This window comes from Pleurodeles waltl, chromosome 2_2 (assembly GCF_031143425.1).
Source record: "Pleurodeles waltl isolate 20211129_DDA chromosome 2_2, aPleWal1.hap1.20221129, whole genome shotgun sequence".
Classification (NCBI taxonomy): Eukaryota; Metazoa; Chordata; class Amphibia; order Caudata; family Salamandridae; genus Pleurodeles; species Pleurodeles waltl.
In genome coordinates this window covers 950,116,410-950,136,906 of record NC_090439.1, presented here as the reverse complement: position 1 = coordinate 950,136,906, position 20,497 = coordinate 950,116,410, and the positions used below count along the sequence as shown (strand labels likewise).

The 20,497-nt window shown below is 48.2% G+C and overlaps 1 long non-coding RNA gene across 1 annotated transcript in view; it reads right to left on the bottom strand.

The window, feature by feature from the left end:
* Nucleotides 1–3,712: 3,712 nt before the first annotated feature.
* Nucleotides 3,713–20,497, bottom strand: part of LOC138274330 (uncharacterized) — a 76,106-nt gene continuing 59,321 nt past the window's right edge. Inside the window, exon 3 of the long non-coding RNA XR_011200372.1 lies at nucleotides 3,713–4,832. This is a non-coding gene — a long non-coding RNA (uncharacterized lncRNA). The remainder of the gene's footprint in view (nucleotides 4,833–20,497) is intronic.

Genomic DNA, 20,497 nt, shown 5'->3' with positions numbered 1-20,497 from the left:
ATGTCCCACGTCGCGATGAAGTTTGCAGAGGTGTTCCCACGCAGAAAGATCGCAAACAAGCCTTGCTAGCTGCAAGGGTCGTGGTAGAGGTTTTTGGGTGCTGCTGTGGCCCAGGAGGGACCAGGATGTCGCCACTTGGAGGAGGGGACAGAGGGGGCACCCAGCAAATCAGGGAGCTCTCACAGAAGCAGGCAGCACCCGCAAAAGTACCTGAACAGGCACTTGGAAGGAAAGTGAGGCGGAATCCACGCGAAGTCACAAAAGGGAGTCCCTCGACGCCGGAGGTTGTGCACTGCAGGAAGGAGTGCCGGGGACCCAAGCTTTGCTGTGCACGAAGGAAATCCTGGAAGAGTGCACAGGAGCCGGAGCAGCTGCAAATCACGCGGTACCCAGCAATGCAGTCTAGCGTGGAGAGGCCTTACCTCCACCGAACTTGGTCTGAAGAGTCACTGGACTGTGGGAGTCACTTGGACAGAGTTGCTGAGTTTCAGGGACCACGCTCGTCAGGATGAGAGGGGACCCAGAGGACCAGTGATGCAGTCTTTTGGTGCCTGCATTAGCAGGGGGAAGATTCTGTCTACCCATGGGAGATTTCTTCAGAGCTCCTGGTGCAGGGTGAAGGCAGGCTACCCCCAGAGCATGCACCACCTGGAAACAGTTGAGAAAGCCGGCAGGATGAGGCGATTAAGGTTGCTAGTAGTCGTCTTGCTACTTTGTTGCAGTTTTGCAGGCGTCCTGAGAAGTCAACGGTCGATCCTTTGGTAGAAGGTGAAGAGGGAGATGCAGAGGAACTCTGGTGAGCTCTTGCATTCGTTATCTAAAGAATTCCCCAAAGCAGAGACCCTAAATAGCCAGAAAAGGAGGTTTGGCTACCTAGGAAGGAGGATTGGCTACCAAGAGAGGTAAGAGCATATCAGAAGGAGCCTCTGACGTCACCTGCTGGCACTGGCCACTCAAAGCAGTCCAGTGTGCCCCCAGCACCTCTAAATCCAAGATGGCAGAGGTCTGGGACACACTGGAGGAGCTCTGGGCACCTCCCCTGGGAGGTCAGGGGAGTGGTCACTCCCCTTTCCTTTGTCCAGTTTCGCACCAGAGCAGGGCTGGGGGATCCCTGAACCGGTGTAGACTGGCTTATGCAGAGATGGGCACCATCTGTGCCCATCAAAGCATTTCCAGAGGCTGGGGGAGGCTACACCTCCCCAGCCCTCACACCTATTTCCAAAGGGAGAGGGTGTTACACCCTCTCTCAGAGGAAATCCTTTGTTCTGCCTTCCTGGGCCAGGGCTGCCTGGACCCCAGGAGGGCAGAAACCTGTCTGAGGGGTTGGCAGCAGCAGCAGCTGCAGTAGAGACCCCGGAAAGGCAGTTTGGCAGTACCCGGGTACTATGCTAGACACCCGGGGGATCATGGAATTGTCCCCCCAATGCCAGAATGGCATTGGGGTGACAATTCCATGATCTTAGACATGTTACATGGCCATGTTCGGAGTTACCATTGTGACGCTATACATAGGTAGTGACCTATGTATAGTGCACGTGTGTAATGGTGTCCCCGCACTCACAAAGTCCAGGGAATTTGCCCTGAACGATGTGGGGGCACCTTGGCTAGTGCCAGTTTGCCCACACACTAAGTAACTTTGCACCCAACCTTCACCAGGTGAAGGTTAGACATATGGGTGACTTATAAGTTACTTAAGTGCAGTGGTAAATGGCAGTGAAATAACGTCGACGTTATTTCACTCAGGCTGCACTGGCAGGCCTGTGTAAGAATTGTCAGAGCTCCCTACGGGTGGCAAAAGAAATGCTGCAGCCCATAGGGATCTCCTGGAACCCCAATACCCTGGGTACCTCAGTACCATAAACTAGGGAATTATATGGGTGTACCAGTATGCCAATGTGAATTGGTAAATTTAGTCACTAGCCTGTTAGTGACAAATTTGGAAAGCAGAGAGAGCATAACCACTGAGGTTCTGATTAGCAGAGCCTCAGTGAGACAGTTAGGCATCACACAGGGAACACATACAGGGCACATACTTATGAGCACTATGGCCCTGCCTGGCAGGGTCCCAGTGACACATAGACTAAAACAACATATATACAGTGAAATATGGGGGTAACATGCCAGGCAAGATGGTACTTTCCTACAGTTATTTACGAACCAAATTGTTTTGAAGTTGTGTATAGAACTAAATTTAAATAACCTAAACATGTTTTTAAAAGTAAAGTTACATTGTTGTTTACATTAAAAAATAACACATTTTATATTAAATCAATATTTAAGTTTTATTTATGTGCGATTTCATTAAACTGGTTTCATTTATATGTTTAAAAAGTTTTAAAAAGATGATTAAAATTAGTTCCTATGGCGTTCTATTTATATTTCTTGTCTCAATTACTTTCTGTGGTTTTATTAGGTGTCTGGTCAGGTGTGGTGCTGGAGTTACTCCAGATCTGTGCTGGAATACAGTTACATTTCAGTTTATGTGTAGTAATATTTATTTCCTCTTTTGTGGGTAGGTGCATGTCCCTCGCTAACACCATCCACGGCCCCCCATTAGTCACTCCTTCCTGCTCTCTAAACCCTCCCATTTAATCATAAATGTTCCCCTTTTCTAAGATACTTGCTGCTGTGTCCCCACATTTGTTATTAAAACGTATAACTATGTGAGTAGAGATCGCCTTAGTCAGGGTGGAGACCTCAGCACATACAAGATATTGGTGGCGGAGGCTTAAATATCCTCATGTAGGTTTATGAATAGCAGTTTATAGTACATTAGTAGTCCTACTGCACTACTACTAAACTTACTAAAAAAAACACAGTTTTTGAATAGATCCTGCTGCAGCGCGAAGAAATCCTAGCTATCACTTCAAACTGAATAGTGGGTTTTGCGCTATAGGCCAATGGATTGACGTGGCATAGGCTTGAGGGGATGTCAATAATGGATGCTATAATCATCAACAATAGTCAATATTTTCAAAAATCTGAACATCAAACAATAACCACACTAGTTTATTAAGAAGGATTGTGAATTTATTTTCTATATTAACAATGCTAATGTCACGAAAATAACTTTAAAAAAAATGATAAGTATATAGAATCAATAATGGCTGATTAGAATGTCTTATATATCTGAGTTTAATCAAAGCAATCAAACAAATAATATCAAGTATCATAACATTGATTAATAACACGAAGATTGGCAAAAAAGGCAACGTATACATTAGGGCAAAAGATCAAAATATATCATCACTATGAATCATGAGCATGTGAAGTTAAATTCCCTCACTAACCACACATTAGCATTAACATGTTGGACTTCATGTAAAAAGAATTTAGAAACACAGATTTAGAAAAATCACACTTGCTCAGGTTATTATTAAAAAAACATTGTTATTATGCAGCAATTAAACTATAAGTTGCAGCTGGTACTGTTGCGTAGGCTCCCATTATCCTAATGAGACTACTGGATTTTGAGCGGCAACATCGTTCACAGTGTGGGGGACTAAGTCTGACCCACGGTGAAGGACCCTTTTCACTCTAAATCCGGTTTTGCTCCGGCTAACTAGCAGTGCCTCATCTCTCCCAAAGGGAAGAGACAATTGGGCAGCCGAGCTCATGACATCTTAGCACTTCCCAGGGAAGTCGTGGTCACTCAGGTCACAACCGGTTCTCTCATACACAGTACGATCTCATATAGAAATGACAAAGGCAGTTTAAGTTTTAAAGATTGATTTAATAAAACAACTGCATTTTAGATAGCAAAGCGTGAGCTGCAATAACCAGAACTACACAACACAATAGGATTGAAATAGTAACGATGAGAGTGAAGCACAAGAATAAGGCTATCATAGTGCCACTAGATTATGTTCTCTCTAAGTTATAGTCTGAGCACAGCATGTGAACCTCTAAGCCTGCCTTTTAGGTTCCCCCGGGAGGACATCAACTCTCAAACCTGAGCAAAGGCCTGTAATCTGCATCAGCATCTGCAACTGGGCAGTCAGCATCTAGTTGTAGGTTCCTGGCCGGAATCTCCCTCTGACGTGTACTAGGACTAGGAAGTGTTTTTATAACTAACACGCAGATGTTCTAAGAAAATGGCCCTACGTAAAGATGTGTATTTTCTACGAATACTGGAGACTAAACTTCTACCACGTTTACCGGCAATGTACCAGACTGTAGCCTTGACCGAAGCACAGGGCGATAAAGAATGCATTATTTGAGAACACAGTGCTGAACTAAGCTAAACAGTGTGATAGGAGGAAATTAAAACAAGACCGTAAATCTGGTTATTGTAAAATAACAGTGCAAGACTGAATAAAATGTATCTAGGGCAAAGTGCACAGCGGCCTAGTATGTTAAATTAACGTGCATGAAGCTATATTAAAAATGGCTACACTACAGTACCTGCAAAGCAAAAGAGGCACATATAACAATGCAATTTCATTCATTACTCATAGATCAACAACATGCAGTCTACTTCAGCAAGGGGACACCATTAGGTAAGTCTTCAGAGAATCGGGCCTATCAACATCTAAACCCACATCGCTAAAATGACGACCCACGAATGAAGAATGAAGAAGAAGAAGAATCCTTCCTCAAAAAAGATGAAAGATCGTTAAATCAAATCTTGAAAAGTCCATGATTGGTCAGTACATGGGGTGGTTTATGATTCAGCCAAATGACCATTTATTATATCAAAAATACGTTGATGACAATACTAACTAGGGCACAATTATAACAGTAACTTTTCCTCTTCCGTCTCGTCTGTGACTCCATTGTTCCATCTTGTCTAAACTTTTCTTCTCAGGAAGAAACGTTTCGGTTTGCAACATCTACTTCCATCCTCGAGGAAGAAACCACGTATTAGTGATCATTTCAAACAATAGAACATTCAAACTCATGTAATGACTTAATAAATCTGACCTTGTAAGACATGATGCAGCAACCCACTAGGGGTAGCTGTTTACACATTTATAAGCTATTAATCACACTCTTTTCTGTCAGCATTGAGCAACAGAAAATAACTACAATTTTGACTGAAGCTTTGCTTAGACAGGGAACAAAATGAATTATGGTGATAATTTACAAAAGTCACCTGTTTTCTCATGTTAGTTCACCAACGATTAGTACATTAGTAATCATTATAAAATTTGCACTCTTGCAATCCTACAATGTGTACAAGGTCTGCTTAGATGCATGAGTCATCTGGTTTAGTGTTTCAAATGTTCAATTTGTGATATAGCAGGATGAGAAAGTAACATGGAGAAATTAATAGAGGAGATGTATGAAAATAGGTTATTAGTTGGGGAGGAGGTGAGTCCTTCCCAAGTAATAAGCCCCAAATCCTATTACGTCCAGTACACAAGCTGAATTAATAAAAGTGAGTTCAACCTTTGCAGCTATGGCATAGACAGGCACGCTTAATTTATGTAATACTGTGGAAAGTATTTAGTAATAGTAAAAATAATTGGAAAGACAAAACATGACACAATTAAAATCCTACAGTCAATTTTTAAAAGTACAGAAAAATGTATTAATAATAAAAATAACTTGTATACATCGAAAATTCAATACAAGAACTAACAAATATGACTTTTTAAAGGTTTTAAGGCAAAAAGTGGCAAGAAAAAAATCAAGCATACCTCACATGCCTGTTCATGTTTGACCGAAACATAGATATGATTTCCAGCCAACCGCAATGAAGCAAAGGTTGTATACTCAAAGTGGGTCGTGCTGGTCAAAGATAATACGTTCTGACTTGTGGCTTGATTTAGAGTTTGGTTGAAAGGTTACTTGATCATAGATGTGACAAGTATGCCACCCTCTTTATTAGTGCATTACATCCGATGGCATGTGTCATAAGGCAGATCACATTTGTCAGAGAGTAATGCTCAACCAAAGATTAAATCAAGCCCCCAGTCTTTTTTATGGATGGGTAAGGCTGCAGGTTCTATCCAGTGACATCCTCCTGAAGTTGAATAGACACTGGACGAGTCCTGCTGAAGCAGTTTGGTTTTGGTGAGAAAAGCTCGGAGTGGAAACATTCAAATTTCATGGTTGCCAAAGTCCTTTTGTTGAGCTAATACATTTCATGTCTTCATCTGGTTAAGAATTCTCCCTTCAGACTTAGGGGGTTATTCCAACTTTGGAGGAGGTGGTAATCCGTCCCAAATGTAACGGATTTACCAACAGCCGTATTATGAGATCCATAGGATATAATGGACTTGTAATACGGCTGGTGGTATATCTGTCACTTTACCGTCACTTTTGGGACGGATTACCACTTCCTCCAAAGTTGGAATAACCCCCTTATTCTCTCTTTTTTGGAGCTTAAAATTCTCCAGGAAGGCAAGCCTGAAAACTGTGCAGGACCACGTCTTCCTAAAGTTTTAACCTATGCTGTGAGGTTGTTGTTGACTCTCCTGACTACTGGAAGTCCAAACATGTTCTAAGGGGAGAGGGGGCAACCATGATAACTTCATTATAGAATATGTAAAACCAATGCAATTTGAGAGGTAACAGTTCAAAGTTAGCACAGACGGTCAAAGGAAAGATACTGCAGGGGAGAATTTTCCCTGGAAGACCTCGATTACATGTTAATCAAGGGGATTTTGTAATGATGGAGGAGGAGAGATGGAGGCCAAGATGGCGGTGTGGCACCAAAGCCGCAGGTCAGAATCGCTCACCGATTGAAGGAATCCCGGATAGGCCACAAGAAGCTTCACAAAACACTACTGTGAGCCTCTACAGTATTCTCTACAGTATTGTGAACTCAGAGAGGGTGCCCCGAATTGTTGCACTGCTTTCCCGGTGAGTGAACAATCTGGGCCAAAGCGGATGTGGCCCCACCCAGTGCCTCCAGTGCAACACAAGCATTCCCGCAGCCCACTATTGAACCCACAGACTTACTGGGGGCACGAAGGAACTGAGGGCAATCCCTGTGTGCCTGATAAGACAGGAGGGACACCGAAACCCAACATTGGGAAACTGCTGGCATTTGCCTGACCTTCCAATGGTGGTGAGATAATATTACATGTGCTGCCTATTAGCAAGCAGTTCTTTTAGTACCATCCAACTGATGGATGATTGATGCTACATCTGCCTTAAAAATGTAATGATTTAGGGCACTCCCCAGCTCACTATTAGCCCGGGGACATGAGGAGCACAATTACTGACTTTAAAATGGTGGTCTCAGGGTTCCTTCTACATTGAAAGCTTTAGGACCATCACCTCTGTCCTCAGCCTTCTGTGCAAACAAGCCCCACTCCTGTCAGCAAAAGCGGCTAAATGGTGAAGGAAAGACACCCTGGACAGATCTCATGGAACTTCCAATAGAGACCTTGCTGGATCACGCGCTAGTTCTGCGGTCTCAAAGCTAGAAGTGACACTGGCAACCTCTTTGGTGCTGGCAATATAGAGCTCCCTTAACCACAGCTACTACGAATACACATTGTTGCGAGAGAGACACTGCACAGGGGAAATAAGACTGCACCTAAGACTGCAGCACTCAAAGATATGTGCTTTAGAACCATTAGTGATCAGTGACAACTTGCTCCAGTCATCTAACACCATAGCGGGATCGCTCCCACAAACAGGAAACAACATCTCAGCCCTCCCCCAGAAATATATTGACTGGGGATCCTTTGCAAGAGCTCTCAGTTCCAACACTCCTCCTATTTGTGCCACAGACAGTCTACCACCCCTCACCCTTTGCCTATATGCTGCCAAAGAAGAAGGGTATCTAATTATTTCACCCCGGCCGAATCACAAGAACATTCTGCAGTCCACACTTCCATGGTCAGCATGTCTCTTATAAAGGAAGATCTCCTTGCATTCTTATGTGACTTCAAGAACGAGCTCCATGAGGAATTGAAAACAGACCTGACCTCCTCTCTAGAGGCCTTACAAACTGACTTACATAGCACACTCCCTGAGCTCCAAAAGAACATTGACTCATTGGATACCCATGTGCTCAACCTCGAATCCAAGACAAATGATTTGGAAGGCCATACTGGCCAGATGGAGGTCTCATCTAGTGTGCTCCAATAACAACTACAAGCAGCTATCCTTAATTGTGATGCCCTTGAAAATAGATCACGCTGTAATAACATCCGGATAAGAGACCTGGAGGAGGGTTCAAGGGCCCAGACCTGGAGGCCTTCATGATCATCCTCTTCTAGGAGCTTTTGGGTGATACCTCACCTGAAGTCAAGCTTGATAGACTCCAAGGGATTGGCCCCCAGCCAGGGACAGGAAGCACCCAAGAGACATTTTAGCAACACTACACTCTTTGAAGACTAAAGAGGCCACATCTTGTGTGCACAAGGTGGAGACAGTTACTTTTAAAGGAGCTTTCTGTCTGCGCTTTAAAGATATTACACCATCGACCTTACTCAGGTACCAACAAATTCACCCAGTCACTGACAAATTGAGGAAAGACCACATCAAATATCGATGGACATACCCCTTTGGTCAGGCCTTCGAGCTTCACAACAAACCATGATAAGATGCAGATCTCACAGTGGCCATGAACCTAATAGGTCTTCCAATCCCCAGAGCCCCAACACCAGAGAATACACCAGCCAACTCCAACGGTCACTCAACTGGCTCTCCAGATAGAGCCCTCAGGCGCTCCCAATGCTGACTATGCCATACTAAGAAACATTGACTTGCCGTAGACATACTAATTCTTTTATGATTAATATGTTTAAGAGACACTACTTGCAAAAGGCCAGAACGTCCTTGCCAGCATGCTGGATACTAGATACTACTGATGTGATACCCAGTGTCATTATCCTTTTTTGGGGGCTTGGTGGAGGGCGAGGGGAACAATCACAACTAAACAGATGACACAAAAATGCCTTGTATTTAAGCTTAATACTTGAACGCAAGTTACAATGCCTTAACCAACATTGTTATCTTGAAGTACTATTAGCAGTTTTTGACTGATTCACCTTCTATGCTCAAAGTGCATCTCAAGGAGATAACTCTTCCAGCTCCAAATGTTAGGTTGATTACATGTTTGTTGTTCTATTTTTCTGTTACATTCAGTAAATGGATGACTCTCTTCTTTAGGTCCCTTAGGGACACTGGAGAGAAAATGAGATGAGGGCTAACAGAAGCAGATGGATGGGGGGTTGGATCCTTGGGGGATTCGGGGAGGTCAGGCCGAGTAGGACCTTAGAGAATAGCTTTCAGGGCTTGGGTTCAATTCTCCTGCCAAGGTGATCACTATACTTACCTGGAATGTTAACGGCCTCAATCTGCCCCAAATGTTATGGAAATACCTTTTAGATAAATGCCATGACATAGTGGCATTACAAGAAACCCATTACACAAGAAACGAGGACCATGGGCTGAGATATAAGACATACCCCCAGTGTTCAAATCTTTGGCTTCCTCCAAACACACTGGAGTGGCCCTACTGTTCCACTCCTCATTGTAATGTAAACTAGAGGGTTAAAAGACAGACATGGAGGGTAGGATCATCATGGTGAAGGGAAGTCTAAGAGGCAGAGGGGCACTTTTGCTACTGCTTATGCACCCAATTCTAATCAGGCGCCATTCATACATTCATGTCTAGGTATGTTGGGGGGCTTTGCGGAGGTAGATATTGTCTTGATGGGGGACTTCAACCCAACCTGGCACTCAAAGACAGATATCACTCACCCCCACAGATCACCCACTGGCAGGTTTTCCAAGGCTCTTAAACAGGCTTTCCAAAACACGAGCCTCATAGGAGAACACTCCATCCCAATGCACATAACTATACATTCTTTTTCCACATACATCGTTGATACTCCAGGCTGGACTATGTCTTTATCAACCAAGCCATGGGACCCGACCTTAGGGGTGCTTCACTTCTCCCTATTACCATTTCAGACCATGCACCAGTTTCTGTGAGGCTGGAAAGGGCCCTCTATCAAATCTCCACCCCGCTGATATTTCCTCAATTCGTTGATTAGGGAGTGGCTTCTTCGTGATGACCTTTGGAAGGCAATTATGGAGTTTTTCCAGATCAATACCCTGAAAAGCACCTCTCCTTTAAACACTTGGGATTTGTTTAAAGCATGCATTAGGGGAAAATGCCTAGCATTGAACTCCTCTCTTAAAAAGCAAAGGGCCTCAGAGCAAAACTCTCTTGAGTTTGAATTACAGCATGTGGAAAAGACCCATAAAGAGACACCGATGCTAGCCCTCCAGGGAAAGGTCACTGTACTAAGGGGGAAACAATGCTATTTATAACAACAGAAGAAAATTCACAATGCTGCACCTAAAACACACATTTTACAGAGTAGTGAAGTGGGCATCCATCTAGCTTGCAAATTTTGAATTAAAAGAGAAATACAGCATAAAGGAGATAGCCTAGAAGAATCAGCAACCCTGGCAACATCTGATCCAGAAAAAGCACATACATTTAGAGATTTCTACTCTAAACTTTACACAGTGGATCAAGTAAACACAGAGGCACAAATAGAGTATCTGGAGAGAGTGGACCTTCCACAAGTGACAAAAGCACAAAATGAAGCTTTGGGAGAATCAATTAAGTACACAAGGCTATTAATTCTATTAAAATCCATAAAGCTCCAGGACCGGATGGCTTCACAGCCCAATTCTCATTCAGGCCAAAGCTGGTCCCACACTTGACCTTGATGTTCAATTACATTGCGGAGTCAGGGGCAGTTACTCCCACCATGGACGAAGCAGTGGTAACAGTTCTTCCAAAATCTGTGAAAGATCCTCAAGCATTTAGCTCATATTGACCCATCACATTACTGAACTTAGATGCTAAGCCCTACTTCAAAATTCTAGCCTCACAACTAGATGACCTGATGCCATATGTAATCTACCTGGATCAGTCAGGTTTTATCAAGGGCAGACTCATGATAATTTGAGGTAAGGCATCCACTTGATAGAGGAAGCCACTAAAGAGTAGATCTTGGCAGTTCAACTGAGGCTTAATGCCAAAAGACTTTTGATAGAGTGAACTGGCCCTTCCTCTTTCTAATGATGAAACACTTTGGTTTCTGTGATCCATTCATTGAAATGATTTGATCAAATTATGCAGCCCCAAGATCTAGAGTACTATTCAATGGGACTAGTTCTGAACCCTTCTCCCTGGGGAGAGGATGACAGCAGGCTTGCCCTCCCTCTCCCTTATTACATGCCCTTAGCCGAAAGCCACTAGCCACCCAGATCCGTGCAAACCTAGACATCGAAGGCTTCAGGTGTGGAGGAACTAAGCACAAAATATATTTCGTAGACGTCCTACTTTTGACTTTGTCTACACCCAATTCCTCACTGTGGTTCCTACAGGACGATCTGAGTAAATTAAAAAAAGTTGCAGGTTTCCAAGTTAACCTCACAAAATCCTTCCTCCTTTATTTGACACTGCCCACTATACATATGGAATCCCTAGTTGCTTCAACTCCATTTCAATGAGCGAAAAAATAAATTACCCATCTGGGAATAAAAATGACTACCAATTTATCAAACCTATATCAGGCCACCTAGCCCCATTTCTGTGTCAATTAAAAGCTGACCTTAGGTGCTGAGCTCCCATAAACCTTTCATGGCTGCAACACATTAATGCTATGAAGATGGTGGTGTTGCCTAGAGTCCTGTAGTTCATCCAAGCCCTACCAGTAGCCTTGGAAGGAGACTTCATAAAAACAATTCCCTCCTTCATCACACAATTTATATGGCAAAAAGGCAGATACCCTTACTGTTTGAACTCCCAAGTCTTCCTAGTGAGACAGGAGGCCTGGCTCTCCCTGATTTTCACCTGTATTACAAAGCTAACTAAAGGTCATAACCGAGGGGTCCCTCAGGGAATCAGACAAACACTGGCTAGATACAGACAGAGCTATAGCCAGACAGATCATTTTGGATCAGCTATAGAAACCTGAAGTGGACTGCCTCCTATCCTTACCTGAGTACCCCCATAAGACCATCTCTGAAACATGGGATGAAGTCAATAAAATGGCTGAGTGGACCACTTAACCCTCACCATACACACCCATACATTGTAACTCCACTTTCCCACCAGCAGCAAAGACCACACCCTTTGATGGTAGCTGTCTGAAAATCTCTGATCTATTCCGCAACTGGCACATCTTGACATTTGAAAACTGTAAACACAATTTTCAAATAAATGATACAGAACACTACCATCATATCCAACTGAGACATTGGGTGTTACGCCCAGAGATTAGGGAGGCTCCACCAGAGACCTTCCCCCGGTTCAGCAATTTGTTAGGAACACTAGGTGTGCCAAAGAGACTATGGGGGTCATTACTACATTGGTGGTAAAAGGCGCTTACCGCCGTGCAGAAGACCGCCAATACACCGCCGCTACCGCGGAATCCCGCCACAGCTATTATGACCCACATCTCAGAATCCGCCGAAATTCAGACACCCTCACAAGTCCGCCACAACAAAGGTCAGTGTTAAACTGGCGAAAACAAAACCTCCACCTCCACGCCAACAGAAACACGCCCATGCTATTACGACCCACGAATCCATGCAGCGGTCTGTCAGCCGCGGTATTCCATTGGCGGTACACACCGCCGTGCTCAAAATACACACACATCTCCAAAACACCGCCACATTGGACAATTCCAAATACACACACCTGATACACATACAAACAACACTCCCACACACCCAACACAATATAAAACACACACCCACAAACCCCTACGACAAAAAAATAGAGACGAAGTCCAGAGAGAGAGCACAGAATAGACAACCCCACCACACAGAGGCACACAACACCATCACCCACACAACATCCACGCACAAAACACCACACACCACTACACATCACCACACTCATCAACACATACACCACCCCACACATCACCTACGCCACCCCATGTCACGCCAAAGACACCACCGGTTTTCAGAGGAGGAGCTCAGGGTCATGGTGGAGGAAATCCTACGGGTAGAGCCACAGCTATTTGGCTCACAGGTGCAGCACACATCCATAGCCAGGAAGATGGAGCTATGGCGCAGAATCGTGGACAGGGTCAACGCTGTGGGACAGCATCCAAGAAATCGGGAGGACATCAGGAAAAGGTGGAATGACCTACGGGGGAAGGTGCATTCAGCGGTCTCCAGGCACAACATTGCGGTTCAGCGGACTGGCGGCGGACCCCACCTCCTCCCCCACAACTAACAACATGGGAGGAGCAAGTCTTGACCATCATGCATCCAGAGGGCCTCGGAGGAGTCGGTGGAGGAATGGACACTGGTAAGTCAAATCTTAACTATCATATCCCCCACCCTACCTGCATGCTATCACACACCCCCACCCTCACACCCTCCCCTATCGCTCCAACTCCTCACTAATGTACTAATAACACAAACCACACATCCCAACACCAAGCCCTCAATGACACAACTAAGCATGGTCACCCCTCACCAAAGCATGCTCACTGCACATACCCAGAACACCCCCCCAACCATCATCACACAAGCCCCCCCTCAGGAATACTTGCACTGGTGTACACGGTGAGCCACCCATTGCACACCATGACACACACACATGCAATAATCATGCACTTATGCCCCTGCAGGATCACGAAGGGTCGTCACCACACCGGAGGGTCCAGACAACTACACTCCACCCACAGAAGAGGCCCACAGTGACGATAGCAGCTCTGCCCTACTGGATCCTGATGACCAGGCGGGACCATCGTGGGCCTCGGGACAGTCGGTTCCCCTTGCACAGGCACAGCCCAAAACTGACCTTCCACCCTCCGGTAACACCAGCACAGCACCCACCCAGCGGGCCCATACCTCCCTACCCAGGACACGTCAATCAGTGGTGTGTCCACCACTACAGGGAACCCAGGATAACCCACCACCCCAACAACAACAGGGACAAGGGGGCAGTGGTAGTGGGCACACGGCCGAGGGGACGGAGGCACAGGAACACAGGGGAACTGGGAGGGCTGTGTGCGACAAGGTGCGGACAGGCCAAGGGAACCCACTCTCCACGAGGCCCTATCCTCCATCATGGGAGCATACCACCACTCCCAGGAGACGATGGCGACGGTCCTGGCCAAGTTTCAGGACACCCAGCGCCTGCAGGAGGAACAGTATTTGGGGTTCAGGGAGGAGCTCAGGACCATTAGCTCCGCACTGGGCACCATCGTAGGGGTGCTGAAGGACATACAGCAGACCTTGAGGGACATCGTGGCACTCCATGGGGCCCCTGACACTAGCATGGACAATGAACTGGCCACCACCTCCGCCGGCGCTAGTGGACAGGATGCCATGCCACAGGACCACCACACCAGCACCCCACCCCCTGCAGACGGACAACCAACACGCAAGCGGTCCCTGAGATCCAGGAACAGGACAGAGCAAGATGGCAAGACCCCCGCCAGGAAATGAGACCACCCTGATTGTCCTCCCACTGTCCCACTTTGTTACCCTGTCCATACTTTAACTGCCCCAGCTCCACTTCCTTTGCCCATATGGCCAGTGTACCTGTGTGACCAATGGACTGGACTCTGCCATGGACATTCCTCCACCGTCCCCCATCACCATAGTACAACCCTCCTCCATTTTTGCACACTTCAATAAACACCCTTGAACCACCCAAAAATCTGGAGTCAGTCTGGGATTTGGTAAAATGTATCGTCAATGACAGTGACAAAATGCGTTTCTAGTTGCAAAGCCAACATACCTATGTCACACATCACAAGTCCTTGAAGGATGCCAGCAGATAACACACGTTGGTAACCACACCTGTGAAACCGTAATGGAAAGGTACAACTCAGTTACCAAATAATGCTATGAAATTACACACAGGATAGAGGAAGACGTGTGACAGTGAATGTAATGGTAAAAATGAAAATGTTCTCACCTGTGTGTCACTGGAAATATTGCTGGATGACTGACTCCCTGTTGTCGTTGTCTTCCTCAGCTTCCTCCTCATCACTGTCCACAGGCTCCAGAGGCTCCACAGCTGCCACAACACCGTCATCTGGACCATCCTCCTGCAGAAAAGGCACCTGGCATCGCAAAGCAAGATTGTGAAGCATCGAGCAGGAAATGATGATCTGGCACACCTTCTTCGGTGAGTAGAATAGGGAACCACCTGTCATATGGAGGCACCTGAACCTGGCCTTCAGGAGGCCGAAGGTGCGTTCGAGCACCCTCCTAGTCCACCCATGGGCCTCATTGTAGCGTTCCTCTGCCCTGGTCCTGGGATTCCTCACTGGGGTCAGTAGCCAGGACAGGTTGGGGTAACCAGAGTCCCCTAATAGCCACACACTGTGCCTCTGGAGTTGACCCATCATATAAGGGACGCTGCTATTGCGCAGGATGTATGCGTCATGCACTGAGTCAGGGAACATAGCATTTACCTGGGAGATGTACTGGTCTGCCAAACATACCATCTGTACATTCATCGAATGATAACTCTTCCGGTTCCTGTACACCTGTTCAGTCCTGTGGGGGGGGGACCAGAGCTACATGGGTCCCATCAATAGCATCTATGATGTTGGGGATGTGTCCAAGGGCATAGAAGTCACCTTTTACTGTAGGCAAATCCTCCACCTCAGGGAAAATGATGTAGCTCCTCACGTGTTTCAGCAGGGCACCCAACACTTTGGACAACACGTTGGAAAACATAGGCTGGGACATCCCTGATGCCATGGCCACCGTTGTCTGAAAAGACCCACTTGCAAGGCAATGGAGCACTGACAGCACCTGAACGTCAGGGGGGATTCCAGTGGGATGGCGGATTTGTGACATCAGGTCAGGCTCCAACTGGGTACATAGTTCTTGGATAGTGGCACAGTCAAACCTGTAGGTGATGATTAAATGTCTCTCCTCCATTGTCAACAGGTCCACCAGCGGTCGGCACACCATAGGATTCCGCCATCTTCTCAATTTTCCCAGCTGACGGTGCCTAGGAAGGACAACAGCGACCACATAGTCATCAAATTTCCAGGTATGTACCCACAGATACACAGAACACGACACCAAACACAAAACCATTCCTGTATGTGTGTTGAGTGTAGGCCTAGCTATGTGTCACGCAGAAGTAAATGAAGCCATGTGGGCTCCTGAAATGGCGGCTGCCTGACCTCTAAACTGGGACAATGGTATTGTGAGGTAACTGCGCTGGCGTTGCACACCATCGCAATAGGCGGTGGTAGACCGCGGCGCAATGCAGCATTGGTTAACATTGGACCCTATGGGTCCCAGGAGCCAATGAACAAGTGCGCCGGAGTTGATGATACGCTCTGCCGCAGACGTCACCGCCGCGGACGTCACCGCCATTTTCTATCTATTCAATCACTCGATACCTGACCTTCGACAGGAGAGGACCTACACTGCAAGTGCTGCTGTGACCTCGGTCTGGAAGCAACAATGGCTGCTGCATCTGGGGAAAGGGCCCCTGCCTTCACTGCTCAGGAGTTGGAGAAACTAGTAGACGGGGTCCTCCCCCAGTACACGCTACTCTACGGTCCTCCAGACCAACAGGTAAGTACACAGGGAGCACGTTGTATGGGCTAGGCCTGGGTGGAGAGGGCTGGTTGTAAGAGGGAAGGGGGCAGAGCTCAGGGAACATGAATGCATGTGAATGCATGTGCCACATGGCAAGGGTAGGGAGGGGGGACACTTACATCGACGGTGCAGTTGGTAATGACTTATCTTCTTCCCTTGTGCATGTCATGTAGGTCAGTGCCCACCAGAAGAAGGACATTTGGCGTGCCATCGCCAAGGAAGTCCGGACCCTGGGGGCCCACCAGAGACGGGGCACCCACTGCCAGAAACGATGGGAGGACATTCGCCGCTGTAGCAAGAAGACGGCGGAGGCTCACCTGGGGATGGCCTCCCAACGTGGGACGGGTGCCCGTCGCACCATGACCCCCCTGATGTTCCGGATCCTGGCGTTGGCCTACCCTGAGTTGGATGGGCGCTTGAGGGCATCACAGCAGACACAATGGGGTGAGTACACTATCATTCGGGGGACTTTGCGCGCAGTGGAGTTGTCTGGGTGGGGGAGGAGGGCTGTGGGTTTCCCTTGGCCATGGCGACTTCCATAGGCTAGGCCCCTCCGTAATGCAGGCCATGTGGCACTCCACCCCACCGCAGTAGAGTGCCAAGTGCAGGTATACATGCCCCTGTGGCATCCATGTGTGCAGATGTCCACCATAGCCATGTAGTCCAGATCCCAGGAATTGCATTTGTAGAGGCCAGGAGCACGGCGTAGTGCAGGGGGCTGCTGTGTCTGTATTGTCCGCCAACGGTTGCGGTATGCCATGCACTCAACCTGTCTTTCTTCTGTCGTTCCCCCCCCTTTTTTTGCTCTCCCTGTTCTTTTGTGCATCAGCATCATCAGGCGGAGGTACAGTGGCACCGGAGCACGAGGGAGCTGCATCCCACATGGCCATGGAGGGCCACACCACGGACTCAGAATGCACCAGTGGGACGGAGGGCGAGGGGAGCTTCACGTCAGGCACCAGATCACCAACCAGCGACACAGACTCGTCCGCCGATGGGAGCTCCCTTGGGGTGGCGGCACCATCTGTGCCCCCCACTTCTACAGGTACAGCCGCCACCTCCCCTACCAGCACCGCCCTCCCAGCAGCCCCTCAGCGTTCGCCCCGTGCCCGCTCACCCAGGAGGGTGGGCATCTCCTTCGCCCCAGGCACCTCAGGCCCTGCCCCAGTCACCCCTGCTGCCCTCAGTGAGGAGGCCATTGACCTCCTCAGGTCACTCACTGTTGGGCAGTCTACCATTGTGAATACCATCCAGGGTGTAGAAAGGGAGTTGCAACACGGTAATGCATTCCTGGAGGGCATTCATTCTGGTCAGGCTGCCCTTCAGCGAGCCTTTCAGACTCTGGCCTCAGCACTGATGGCAGCCATTGTCCCTGTCTCTCGCCTCCCCCCTCCAACTTCCTCCACCCAGACCCACACCCCTCCCTGTACCTCAGACTATCCCAAGCACACCATCAGACCAGCATGCACACACCTCAACACACAAGGGAAGCTCTGGCAAACATAAGCACCCCACATCCCACAGGCACTCATGCAAGCATCACACACATGCAGGCACACCAACATCCACTGCCTCCACTGTGTCCCCTCCTCCTCGTCTCCCTCCTCCCTCCTAGTCTCATCTCCACTCACACCCTCACAGAGGCTGAGGGGCTGCTGGGAGGGCAGTGCTGGTGGGGGGGTGGCGGCTGAACCTGTAGATGCGGGGTCACAGATGGGGCCATCACCACAAGAGAGCTCCCATCAGAGTAGGAGTCCGTCTCGCTGGTGTCAGCTCTTGTCCCCGCCGTGGAGCTCACCTCGCCCTCCGTCCCACTGGTGAATTCGGAGTCCGTAGCCTCGCCCTCCAGGGCCATGTGGGATGCAGCTCCTTCCTGCTCCGGTGCCACTGCTCCTCCGCCTGATGATGCTAATGCACACAAGTACAGGGAGACAACAAAAAGGAGGGGGGGGACAGAAGAAAGACATGTTCAGTGCATGCAATACCGCTACTGTTGGCGGACACGACAGACACAGAAGCCCCCTGCACTATGCCACGCACTCGGGGTCCACTATTCAATCCCTGGGACATGGCTTACAAGGCTATGGCCGATTTCTGCACACATGGATTTCACAGGAGCCTGACTAGGTGTAGTTGGCACTGTACACAGGTGGGGTGGGGTGCCACAGGGCCTGCCTGAAGTAGGGAATTAACTAGCAAACTCGCCCTGGCCTAGGGGAACCCACAGCCCACCTCCCCCACCCAGACACCTAAAATGTGCGCTGAATCAGCAGAATGAGAGTGTACTCACCCCCTTGTGGCTGCTGTGATGCCCTCAAGCGCCCAATCAACTCCAGATACGCCACCGCCAGGATCCTGAACATCAGGGGGGTCATGGTGCGATGGGCACCCCTCCCACATTGGGAGGCCATCCCCAGCTGGGCCTCCGCCATCTTCTTGCTCCAGCGGCGAATGTCCTCCCATCTTTTCCAGCAGTGGGTGCTCCATCTGTGGTAGACCCCCAGGGTCCGGACTTCCTTGGCGATGGCACGCCAGATGTCCTTCTTCTGGTTTGCGCTGACCTACAGGAATTGTACAAGGGAAAAGAGAAGTAATTACCAACTGCACCGTCATAGTCATTGGCCCGCATCCCTACCCTTGCCATGACGCACATCCACTCACAGTCGTTTCATGCACGCCTCATTCTCACCCCCCCTATCTTTCATCCACCCCACTCCACACAGGCATTGCACATACAGCATGCTCACAGTGTACTTACCTGTTTGTCTGGAGGACCGTAGAGTAGCGTGTACTGGGGGAGGACCCCATCTACGTGTTTCTCCAACTCCTCCGTGCTGAAGGCAGGGGCCCTTTCCCCAGACACACGAGCCATTGTCACTTCAAGACTGAGGTCACAGCAGCACTTGCAGTGTAGGTCCTCTCCTGTCGAAGATCAGGTATTGAGTGATTGAACAGATAGAAAATGGCGGTCACATCCGTGGCGGTGCGTACCGTCACCGCCGGTGTACATCGTCATTGGCTCCTGGGACCCATAGGGCCCAATGTTAACCAATGCAGAATTGCGCCGCGGATTTCGACTGCCTACCGCGACAGTGTACAACGCCTATTACCTCATATCCCCCTGTCCCACTTTACAGGTCAGGCAGCCACCATTTCAGGGGCCCACATAGCATTATTTCTGACTGCTTCACACATACCTAGGCCTTGCCTAACCACTCATACAGGCAAATTTAGATTTATGAATATTTTCAGAGTAAGCTGTGTTTACGTACCTCAGAGTTTGGTTGACTATCTGCTCGCTGTTCTCCTCCGTAGGCACCGCCTGCTGGGGCATGTGAGGAGATGGCGGCATCCTCCGGTGTACAGACCGCTGGTGGACCTATTGACAATGGAGGAAAGACATGTGATCATCACCTACAGGCTTGATCGTGCCACAATCCAGGAACTGTGTGCCCAGTTGGAGCCCGACCTGATGTCAGCTATACGCCATCCCGTCAGAACTCAATTTCCTAGCAAGTGGGTCATTTCAAACAACAGTGGCCATAGCATCAGGGATATCCCAGCCTATGTTTTCCAATGTGTTGTCCAGAGTGTTGTCTGCCCTGCTGAAACACATGCGGAGCTATATCATTTTCCCTCAGGTGGAGGATTTGCCTACAGTGAAAGGTGACTTCTATGCCCTGGGACATATCCCCAACATCATAGGTGCCTTTGATGGGACACATGCGGCCTTGGTACCCCCACGCAGGAGTGAACAGGTGTACAGAAACCGGAAGAGTTACCATTCGATGATTGTGCAGATGATGTGTTTGGCAGACCAGTACATCTCCCATGTTAATGCAAAATTCCCTGGCTCAGTGCATAACGCTTACATCCTGCGGAATAGCAGCATCCCTTATGTGATGGCACTCCAGAGGCACCGGGTGTGGCTATTAGGTGAGCACCTGGACCCAAATCAGTGGGAATC